This window comes from Lactuca sativa, chromosome 4 (assembly GCF_002870075.4).
Source record: "Lactuca sativa cultivar Salinas chromosome 4, Lsat_Salinas_v11, whole genome shotgun sequence".
NCBI classification, from domain to species: Eukaryota; Viridiplantae; Streptophyta; class Magnoliopsida; order Asterales; family Asteraceae; genus Lactuca; species Lactuca sativa.
The window spans coordinates 394,283,047-394,295,726 of record NC_056626.2 but is presented as its reverse complement, the minus strand read 5'-3'; positions in this window follow the sequence as shown (position 1 = coordinate 394,295,726).

Below are 12,680 nucleotides of genomic sequence, written 5' to 3'. Positions count from 1 at the left end.
TCCTAACTGGAATCCCAAACCTGATTCCCTAAGGCTTGCTAGTAACATCACAGGAACGCGATCTCCTTATTGGCAAGCTTTTCCGAACTTCCATCTCACACTATCCTCAAACCATACAACCGCTTGGGCTATCTTCCTTACCAATAAAGATGCGAAACTTATCCTAGTCTCAAAACTGCTCCTGCTTCTGAATCCTTGGGCGATTCTCCCCCACTTTGATTCAGCTAATGCCCTATAGCACACAAAACTAGAAGAATTCCCAATCCTTCTAACCACCCATGACCAAACTGCTAGAAAGCACACTTACCATTGCTAGTGTTTCAACACTAGCTAATCCAAAAGATCACACAACTTCTAAAAACCTGAATAAATCTCTGGTAATAACATGCTAGACCCAGGAAGCTCCGAATCTCAATTGGAGACCATCGGAATCTCCCACTTCATCATCGCCTCTATCTTGGCCGGATCGACTAGAATATCCTTCCGATTGACAAGGTACCCAAGAAATTGCACCCCACGCAACCAGAAGTCACAATTAGAGAACCTTGCGGAAATTCTCTTCCTCCTCAAAGTCTCTAGCACCTCCCTCAGGTGCTTATCATGCTGCTCCTCAATCTTGGAATGAACCAAGATGACGTTGCACTCTCCCAATCCCACAATCTGGTGAATTGGTCTATCACTATTCGCTAATGATTCTCGGTATGCAATTGGCATATGACATCTCTTATAAATACAATTCAGACACAAAATGAGGATAACTCAGGGTTACACTTACTCAAACCTTTGGAACGAAAGGCTCCCTTGTGCAGTTTCCTGCAAGTGCTGCACCGAATATGGTCCTGCTGGTCTCTCGAAAGCTAATCTAAAATCTACGGTCTCCTCCCGAGACCCCTCACTATAAGCAACTGATTTGGTTCCCTCTTACCAATGTGCTCCAATTCCATATCCCGCTCTCGAGCTCTAGAAGTCATATCATTCAGGGTCTTGCACCCCGAGATACTCACAATCTCCCTGCTATCATTCTGTAGTATGTCCTGATATCTTACCTTCTTTGTCTCTTCTTCTGCTAGTCTACTATGGTTCCAACTAATCTTTCTCTCCTGAGACTTGGCAGTGATCTCTGCCCTAATCTCCTTAGTCTGGCGGAGGTCTAATAACATTGGCGCCAACTATTGCACCTCAATCGACTGGGCATACTCTGCCCAGAATCTGATCTAAAATCATCTCATGTCATAACATCAATCACATCATCACTCAAATCACTACTAACCTCTTCCTATTAATCTCGTGCTCTATCCCTCAGGAGACAGGAAGTAAGTCAGATATTGTCTCCTTTCGAGACAATGTTTGGTACAAAATGTGTTGGCGACATCTGCCAACCGTCTACTACTAACAATGGGGTCCCTAACCCCCTGACAATCTGAAGCTTCATAAACTCTTAATTCCAGAAACACCAACGTACGAGTCCCTATCACGACTGCTATCTCAGTGCATAATGTACTCGACCTCTCATCACAATCACTATAATGCCCTCCTTGATCATACTGAGGATCACAAGAGTCCAATCAATGATACTGGACGTAACCTCAGATGGAATGAACTCCCTCATCTGATCATCGAGCTGCCTGGCTACCGAGTCCGATCCTGATCCCTCGTCGACACCAGAACTACCATCTGGTTTACGACGTAGCGTCACTATACTCGGCAATATACCATCACTAACATCACAATACTCATCAAAACTAGAGGGTTCTCACACACTTCATGTTTCCTGGATTCATCTCAGCCTTCCTTGATTTGAGTACCGATCCTCTGCTTTTAGTAGTACGGGCCCATACTACCTTCTACATCTATCTGTACTTTCCTCAAGTACTGCCTCGACTCCACCAAGTCACTTCTACTACTACTGATCTCTGCTACTCTCATCCTAGGCTTGCCCTAGGGAAATCTCTAACTCCACCCCAATCCAGTCCTCAGCTGGTGAAGGCCTCCCTGTAATGCTAATTAGCCATCACCTGAATACCATCACATGTGACGAGGCTTAGATAATCCTTCAAGTAAAAGACTCGTCCCTACAATGGTTAGACTCAAACAAGAGCTGCACAATAGGGCCAAATCCAGCACTCCGAGATTATTCAACCCTGATCACATGTGACGTGACGTATTCACCTAACGGCTAACTCCAATCACTCAGAGTCCTACAAAGCACAAAGCAAGCAGCATTCGGACATAGGAAGCTACACAAGCAAATCTATTCTCATAACGATAAACTGTACTAGCATACAATGCTAAGCTCATACTATCAGGCATAACCTAAACATGCTATCCTACTACTGTCTACTCAATACTAGCATGCAATTCTCATAAAGCTGAAACACATATAGCAGGCACATAAGGCATCCTCCTAGATCCTTAGTCCTATTCTAGCATGCCGTTCTATTGAAACTGAAACTGACAATCATAACATAAACTTGTATGGGTAATTTGGGATTACTTACTTGAGCTCGGCTGATTGCATGCACCGCACCCTTTTCTCTTTTCAAAACTCTTTTTACTTTTTCTAAAACTCTTTTCTTTATACTTTTTCTAAAATTGCTTTATTTTCTCAAAATTCTTTTGTAACCATGGTTTTTCTCTTGAAAACTTTATACCACTTCCTTAGTTTGAGTTCAGACACACTCGGGAGTGGGCCCGAATCCCTCAAACCAAGGCTCTGATACAAACTTGGAACATCCCAAAAACACAGTCTGAAAATTTCGTTGAATTTAATAATAAAAACCATAGTCGATAAACCTCATATAAAAATCATAAGCAATGTATCTCAAAATATCATAACAACTGTCAAGTATATCAGAGTATAAACATCCCAGGCTGAACAAGTGGTGTGTGCACTGCAATCTTCCCGAGCTCCTCTTTTGAAAACTGAGAACCTGAAACCAACATTAAAGCTATAAGCACGAAGCTTAGTGAGCTCCCCCAAACTACCACATACCATACAATAACATATAAACAAATATTGGGCCTTACCCACTGCATCGGACCGAAGTCCAGAAACTGCAATGGACCCCAGTACGGAAATTAACCAGGGCCTTGCCCTCTGCATCGGACTGAAGTCCGGAAACTGCATCAGACTGAAGTCTGGAACTAACTGCATCGGACCAAAGTCCAGAACTAACTGCATCGGACCGAAGTCCGAAACTAACTGCATCGGACCGAAGTCCGGAACTAACTGCATTGGACCGAAGTCCGGTACTAACTGAATCATAACATAGCATAACATGTCAACTAGCATGAACACATATACTGCATACTGCATCGAAACAGAGTCCGAAACACATAACACAAAACATGCTCAAATCACAAAGACATAAAGCACCCTAGCTACTGTATCGGACCAAGGTCCAAAACTAACTGAACATAACATAACATAATCATAGCATATAACATGAATACATATACTGCAGACTGTATCAGACCATAGTCCGGAACACAAAACTCATACCATGTCTGTATCACAAAGACACCAAGCATACTGAACTACTGCATCGGACTGAAGTCCGGAACTACTGCTAAATAAACGGGCCGACATTGTGGCCGTAGACCCGTTCCTACTGGAAGGAAACTCGCCTCACACTGCTGAAGTCTCGTAGACACAATCCAACACTGCTGAAGTCCCGCAGACTCAACCCTAGCTGCTGGATGACTGATTCCCGAACTGTCAACACCAAAATAACACCCAATTAATAATTGGGTTCGAACTCATAACTATAAATACATACTTTGGATAATTACTACATTACCCCTAGCTTGGCTTACCCAAGCCCAAGGCCCAATCCATAGGCCCAAAGTCAACTAGGGATCAATGCCCAACCTATGGCCTAACTTTCCGAATTGGGCCCAAACCTCTACATGGACTTCCCTTAAGCCCTAATTGTTCAGTCCAGTCCAACATGTCTCATTCTAAGGGTCCAATATCATACAACCATCTTGGCCCAAACTACGGCCCAATAATATACCTAAGTGAAATTATGGTTTCTCATAAAATGACGATTAGGGTTAAGTGTTTCTCACTTAACCCATTTAGGGCTTATCCCACTAAGGACTTAATTCGTTTGGACTTAATCCATTAAGTCCATTATTGCTTAGATTAATCATGCCAATGATTATTCTTTAATATTTCACTTATTAAATAATTCTCGTGTGTGTCCTGATAATTTCTCAAATATTAGGATTTTCTCAATTAGCCCATTAAGGACTTAATCCATTAATTCCTTTACCCCACTAGATAAATGGCATGGAATAATTTGGGCTTAATTGACAATCGAATCCCAATGGCCCACAAGTGGGCCCAACAAGTCTAAGTCCCAATACTCATAATTAGGGTTTTCCACCCAAACATGACCCAATAAGCCCAAAACTAATCTCTAGGCCCATTAGGGTTTGCTAGCGGGGCACCACCCACTACCACCTCGGGTAGTGGTGGTCGATGGCGGCTCACGGCGGCGGCCACCACCTAACGGTGGTGGTTATTATTAGTTTTATTATTAAATTTGCTAATTACATTTATAGGGCTTTAATCCAAAATACACACACTCACTAACACACACACACTAACAAATACACATACACCCAACCACACCATGGTGGCCGGCGGTGGGGATTGGCGGCAGCCACCACCTCATGGTGGTGGTAGTGGCTTCCTTGCTATTTTCGGCTAGACTAAACACACCACACAAACCCAACGGAAAATACACCCACCCACGCTATAATCTTGCAAGAAACTCCAGTCACCCCTAGAAGCGACGGGAGAAGGCGGTGGCAGCAGCTAACGGTGACTTTTTTGCTGTGACAGCCACCACCACGAGGTGGTGGCGGCGGTTACCTTGCTTCCTAACAGAAAATCCACACACACTCGCCCTTAATCGGCATCTAGAAACTAACGCTTCCCAACTTAGCCACCACGGGTGGCAAACGACGACCAACACCACCACCAGTTCCCACCGACGTACTCGATGTCGGCCACAGAAGGAGTCAAGAAATAGACGTAGGTAGGAGGCGATGGTCCAAACTGAGAGCTCTTTTCTGTTTACGAGTTGCACGGTGATGAACACCATCGCTTTATCAGTCTCGGCGATTCTCCAGCAGCAACATCGCAAAGGCAACCCTCCATGGCAGTGTAGCGGTCATCGACACTCTAACGACACAACAGGCGGCGGTAGAAGAAAGAGGAAGATGAACGAAACACGGAGAGGCGATGGAACAGTGGAGGTCACACCCACATCGGCAGATGGTGGTCTTTAGTGGCTTCTGACCTCCATGATGATGATGGTGTGGCAACTGGAGTCTAGAGGGGAAAGGTGGTGATCGACGGAGGGGATACAAGGGGGTTTGCGGCTGCTAAGGTACCTAGGGTTAGGGTTCCCGTAGAATGATGGGTATATATACCCTGGTTTCTTTCAACTTTCCATATAATACACTTCCAGCCCTCCCTTCCTTTATTCCTTTCAAAATAAATCCATATTTTACACTTTTAACCCTGCCTTCAGAAATCTTTACAAACTAAATCCAAAATTTATATTTTAAGCCCTGATTCTATGATTTCCTTTCATAATAAATCCCTAACTTACCATTAAACCCTTGACTTTTAAAATTCTTCACCAATTTGTCAGGGACTTACCTTTATTAATTTATTTAAATAAACGGGTGTTATAGCCGTTCGCTGGTGGAACACTCTGGGGAAGACCCTAAGCCCCAATGAGGCACTATAGCTGACTTGGGCTGAATTTTTGGTACACTTCAAGTGCAAGTACTGCTCAACCCAAAATCTGCTCGAGCTAGAGAACCAATTCCTGACATTGAAGAAGGGAAACATGTCCATTGATGAGTACACCAATGCCTTCACTGACAAAATGGAGTTTGCTTTGCGCATCGTTCCAGACAAGTTGATGAAAGTTTATAAGTATGCAAAGGGACTTCCATTGGAGTATGTTGTGCTAGTCAGCCAGGAACCTACTTCGGAGGTAGCTATCTGGGCTGCCAAGTCTGTTGAGGAAATGATCAAGGGAAGAGCCGCCAGCAAGGTTGAGGTTGGCGAAAAGAGGAAGTTTGATGTATCGTCAAAATATAACAATAAGAACAAGTATGGTTCAAAGAAATCTGGAGGAGGAGGAAACGAAGCAATGTGGTGCGAGAAGTGTAAAAAGAAACACTCGGGGAAATGTAGCGAGGAGGTGACTTACTACAAATATGGAAGGAAAGGGCATTATGCCAATGAGTGCACATCCAACTAGACGGTATGCTATAGATGAAATGAAGAAGGGAACATTGCTAAGGATTTCCCGGAGAAGAAAGAGGCGCAAGACCCAATGTCCCATCGAAGCCAAAAGCCAGAGCTTTCCAGATGACCCTGGAAGCTGCGAAGGAAGCAACGGACGTCGCTTCAGGTACCTTTCTTGTAAATGGATTTCCTGCCAATATATTTTTTGATTCTGGAGAAAATTAATCCTTTATATCACAAACATTTAGTGGAAGACTAGCATTGCCTATAGAAAAACTTGATGATGCTCTAGTTGTAGAAGTTGCTAGTGGCAAATTCATACCTGTTAACGATTGCATTAGGAATATCGTCATCAACTTGAACGGAAACGAATTCCATGAGGAGTTGTTACCTATTGAGCTAAATGGTTTCGATATCGTATTGGGAATGGATTGGCTTAGCGCCAATGATTCTGGAATCATTTCCCTAATGAAAGCCAAAAAATGTTTGTCCAAAGGATGCATATCATACTTGGCATTTGTGATCAATGCTAAGAAAGAAAAGAAGGAGATGCAAAATATACCAGTGGTATGTGACTATCCGAAAGTCTTTCCCAAAGATCTTCCTGGATTACTGCTTGATAGACTAGTGGAGTTTCGAATAGACTTGTTACTAGGAACAACACCAATAGCAAAAGCACCATATCGATTAGCGCCGACGGAGATGAAAGAGCTTATGACGCAACTTCAGGAGTTGTTGGACAATAGTTTCATTAAACCTAGTTCATCACCCTGTGGAGCTCCAGTGTTATTTGTAAAGAAGAAAGATGGAAGCATAAGGATGTGCATAGATTACAAAGAGCTGAATAAGGCAACAGTGAAGAACAAGTACCCATTTCTGAGGATTGATGACCTGTTCGATCAACTGGAAGGTTCGAGCTATTTCTCGAAGATCGATCTTAGGTCAGGATATCATCAGATGAAGGTGCAAGAACAAGATATTGAGAAAACCACGTTCATAACGAGGTACGAACACTATGAGCTCTTGGTTTTGTCGTTTGGACTAACCAATGCTCTAGCAACATTGATAGATTTGATGAACAGGGTTTGTAAACCATTCCTCGATAAATCTGTGATAGTGTTCATAGATGACATTCTGGTTTACTCAAAAGGCGAATAAGAGCATGGCAAGCATCTGTGAGAAGTGTTAGAAGTTCTGAAGAAGGAGAAGTTGTACGAAAAGTTCTCCAAATGTGATTTTTGGATTTGAGAAGTCCAATTCTTGGGTTATGTGGTTAACCATCATGGTTGACCCAGTAAAGATTGAAGCTGTGATGAAGTGGGAGCGACCAAAGAGTCCTACAGAGATCCAAAGATTTCTGGGATTATCCGGATATTACCGAAGGTTTATCCAAGGCTTTTCTTCGATAGCTGCTCCATTGACAGCTTTGACCCATAAAGGAGCTACTTATACTTGGAGTGAGAAGCACGAGGAAGCATTTGAGAAGCTATGTGAAGCACCGATTCTTTTTCTGCCTGAGGGAGTTGAAGACTTTGCAGTCTATAGCGATGCATCTGGAGTTCGGTTAGGTTGTGTTCTAACCCAAAGGGATAACGTGATTGAATATGCATCGAGACAATTGAAAGAGCATGAAAAGAACTACCCCACTCATGATCTGGAGTTGGTAGCGGTGGTATTTGCACTAAAGATATGGAGACATTTTTTTTACGGCACGAAGTGCAAGCTTTTCACTGATCATAAGATTCTTTAATATCTCTTTGATCAAAAAGAGTTGAACATGAGGCAACGACGCTGGCTAGAATTGCTTAAGGATTACGACTGTGAGATACTTTACCACCCTGGTAAAGCGAATATAGTAGTTGATGCTTTGAGCTGAAAGGTGAGACTTGAAAGGAAAAAGCCAAGAGCATTAAGAATTGAAGTTGTCTTAACGATTTTGGAAAGCATCAAGAAAGCTTAGGAAGATGCTTCAGAGAAAAATGACCGAAAGGAGGAACGTTTGGGCAAAATGTTATTGTTCGGTACAAATAGTTAAGGATTAAAGGTATTCCAAGATAGGATTTGGGTACCTAAAACGGGAGGAATGAGATATCTACTGATGGAAGAATCTCACAAGACCATGTACTCGATTCATCCCGATAGCACAAAAATGTATAGGGATCTGAAACCCTACTATTGGTGGCCGACGATCAAGCTCTATGTTACGAAGTATCTGACAGAGTGTGTAACATGTGCAAGAGTTAAGGCACAACATCAGAAACCATATGGGAGTTTAGAACCTGTACCTATACCCATGGGTGAATGGGAAGACATCACTATGGATTTTGTCAGTAAACTGCCCAGAACAAAGGACAGCCACGACATGATTTGGGTGGTCATTGATCGGTTCACTAAGAGTGCACACTTCATAGAAGCTAATGAAAGTTGGTCAATGGATAAGATCAAAAATTATTATGTGAAGGAGGTGGTAAGGCTTCACGGTGTTCCTTTAACGATTGTATCAGATCGTGATAGTCGTTTCACGTCAAGGTTTTGGAGGAGTCTACAAGAGGAATTGGGTACGAAATTGTGTTTAAGTATAGCTTATCATCCACAAACCGATGGTCAGAGTGAAAGAAAGATTCAAACGTTGGAGGATATGCTAAGATCGTGTACCCTAGAGTTCCAAGGTAACTGGGATGAACACTTACCTCTGGTAGAGTTTTCCTACAACAATAGTTACCATTCGAGCATTAAGATGGCACCTTATCAAGCCTTGTACGGACATAAGGGTCGTACGTCGTCATGTTGGCTTGAGGCTGGAGAAAAGTAGTTTATGGGCCCTAAAGTATTCTATCAGACTGCTGAAAAGTTGAAGATAATTAGGGAAATGATGTTAGCAGCTCAGGATCATCAAAAGAGTTATGCTGACAAGAAGAGACGATCAGTGAAATTCGAAGTTTGAGATTCGGTTTTGCTTAAAGTCTCACTGCGAAAGGACTTATAAGATTTGGGAAAAGAGGAAAGTTGAGTCCAAGGTAAATTGGACCGTTCAAAGTTCTTCAGAGGATTGGGAACCAAGCTTACAAGCTAGAACTACCAGAAGAACTAGAGGATTTTCATATCATATTCCATGTGTGCTATTTGAGGAAGTTCACGGCTGAAGTTCCCGACACAATTCTAATTTTAGATTTAAGGATAGATGAGAATAAGAGGCTAATCGAAGAGCCCGAAGCAATTGTTGACCGTAAGACTAAGAATTTGCGACGCAAGATGGTCAACTTAGTGCTTGTGTGATGGAAACATTCGAATGGGCCAAAATAGCTATGCTGACAAGAGAAGACGACCAGTGAAATTCGAAGTTTGAGATTTGGTTTTGCTTAAAGTCTCACTGTGGAAAGGAATTATAAGATTTGGGAAAAGTGGAAAGTTGAGTCCAACTTAAACTGGACCGTTCAAAGTTTTTCAGATGATTGGGAACCAAGCTTACAAGCTAGATATACCAGAAGAACTAGAGGGTATTCATAACACATTTCATGTGTGTTATTTGAGGAAGTTCACGAGTGAAGTTCCCGACACAATTCTAATTTCAGAGTTAAGGATAGATGAGAATAAGAGGCTAATCGAAGAGCTTGAAGCGATTGTTGACCGCAAGACTAAGAAGTTGTGACGCAAGATGGTCAACTTAGTGATTGTGTGATGGAAACATTCGAATGGGCCAAATCTCACCTGGGAAATGGAGACCGACATGATGAATCGCTATCTACATTTGTTTGCTGATGCATGATTCTGAGGATGGAATCATCCTAAGGGGGAGAGAATTGTAATGCCCATTATTCTGGGTTTAGCACTAATGATGATGTAATAGTCTAGATCAACCATTGTAACCCATTTTAGAATAATAAATATGAATTACTTGAACATTGTGTGAATTATGTGCTTTTGTGTGCTTATTATTTGTTTATAATAATATAATAAATAAAGGATAAAAATAAGCATCAAAAATAAAATTTTAGATAAACTCGATATCTATGAAGAAAGTTGTAGTGGTCGTGATAAGGATTCCCGAAATATAATGAACGCCGAAATCCGAGTTTTGATGAAGAAGTTATGGCATGTCGAAGTTTCGCAACAGAACCGGCATGCCACTGCGTGACGTAAATAGTGAATTTACGATATAGGAATTTATACCCTTAGTGATCTAAACGAAAGTCGTAGTGTTCGTTAAGCCGAGAGCGTGCATAAAAAAACGCCCAAATCTGCCTTCGTATGAGGAAGTTATGATTATTCTATGTTTCACATCAGCAGTGCACAACCCAAAGTTCGAATTGTAGATCGAACGAATTTTATTAGCCAACACAAACTAAACAAGAATCGAAGATCTCATCAATAGGAGCTCAACTATAAAAAGACAGACGAAAACGGAGTCCATATGTAGAAGTTATGAGCTTTACGGTCGTTTAACAATGTAATCTTCTCATACTATTAAATTTAAAATTGGTCAAGAATTAACCAACGAAGTCTAAAAAAAAGTTGTAGAGAACGGTCCCACCTACGCGTGGATATAAAGAACATGAAAAACAGAGTTGGTATGCAAAAGTTATGAATTTTAGAATTCGTAGGTGTGAATTGCGAAGCTGGATGCGAGGCTACGCCCCACGTAGACCTTTGGACGCCTCGCGTATGAGTGCACCCTGTGTTGACCGAAGTACGCCCAGCGTTTTAACTTTTTCCGTGGTCTAGAGCCAGCCACATCGCTCCACCGAAACTTCGATACCTGCCCTTACACGCAGCGTACCACCGAGGGTACACCCAACGTACTGCGAGGCCTCAGGCTAAAAATAGGGGTGCGTGGCAGCCCCATTTCTTACACCATTTCAACCATTCTTTCTCACTCTACTCTCTCTCTCTCTCTCTAGCCAGCCTAATCTACCACGAAGCTTAGGAAACCTCCCTAGCATTAGAAGAAAGCCCCGGACTACCCGAAGGCTCTGAGAAAAAAAGAGTTTTTCGGTTTTAAACTTTGCCCGCGCAGAGCCCGATTTTCAAGCAAACTTACCAGTTTCCTCAAATAAGATTATTTTAAGAAGCGAAGTGCTGTCCAAATCACTCCTTTTCAGGTGAGTGTATAGTCACTTTCATCTTACACATAGATATGAAGTATTATATATAAGTTATTTGTTATGTTTATATATGTATGTTATCTCTTTACCTGAGATGTTCGCTGGATGAGAGATCCATACTTCTTTCTCTTCAGATTTGAACTTTATCTTTCAGATCTATACTTTTTCTTTCAGATCCGAAACTTTTTAATTCAGATCTACACTTTCTCATCTCTAATATAAACTTTTTCTTCAGATCTAAAATGTATATGTATTTTATACTTTGAGATCTACGCTGGATGAAAGATCTGAACCTCTTTCTTTTTAGATCTGAACTTTTTCTTCAGATCTAGATTGTATATGTATTTTATGCTTTGAAAGTTATGCTAGATGAAAAATGTAACAACTATATTTCAGATCTAGACTGTATATGTACTTTATGCTTTGAAAGTAATGCTCGATGAAAGATGTAAGCTTTTTTTTTTTTTTTTGTTTTTTTAGATATAGACTATGTATGTATTTTATATCTACAAATATGTTGGGTAGAACATGGGTAGATGAAATAGATAATGTGTGATAAAATGTTGAGAGGCCTCGATGTTTATGATGTTTAAGACGATTCAGTCATCTAGCGGAGTATAGATGAAGACCACGTACTTTTCTAGGCAGTCCAGTGGAACGCTAGCAGACTCGCAACATGTGGGTGTTTTTGAAGATGTTCTCCATCCCCCCATGGTTTCCTTATTTGACATGTATTACTGAGAAATCCCCTAAGCATTGTTGTCACCCCGAAGAAAAATCCTTAGTATAGGTCCCTTATAATAAATGCTTTAGGGACGTAAAATGAGGATAACGGGACTGGGTAATCGGGTTAATGATTTGATGAAAATAGATAATGAACATATTATTGTGGGTTGAAAACCCTATATGCTCACCAGGCTCCCCAGCCTGACCCTCTCAGTTTCTTGTATTGTAGGTAGTGGCAAAAGCATAGTTGGATGATCGGACGAGGGATTATGGATTCATAAAAGAATATAAAATAAATAGAACATTGTAAGGCCTATATTGTTTTGAGGCCAATTTTCTTTTATGGCCTATGATGTTTTGTTTATGCTTTTGATTTGTATTGAAGATGACATCCCATGTTTTGTAATGTAATGAAAATACATTTCTTTAAGAAATGCTTTGATAAATTTTTATCATATTTTGGTTTGGTAACAAATTCCGCAACACTTTTCTTTGAAAGATTACTCTGATTTTATTATAAAAACATAAACGAAATCGGTCCTTTCTGGCTTTAAAAATGAGGATGTCACATGATA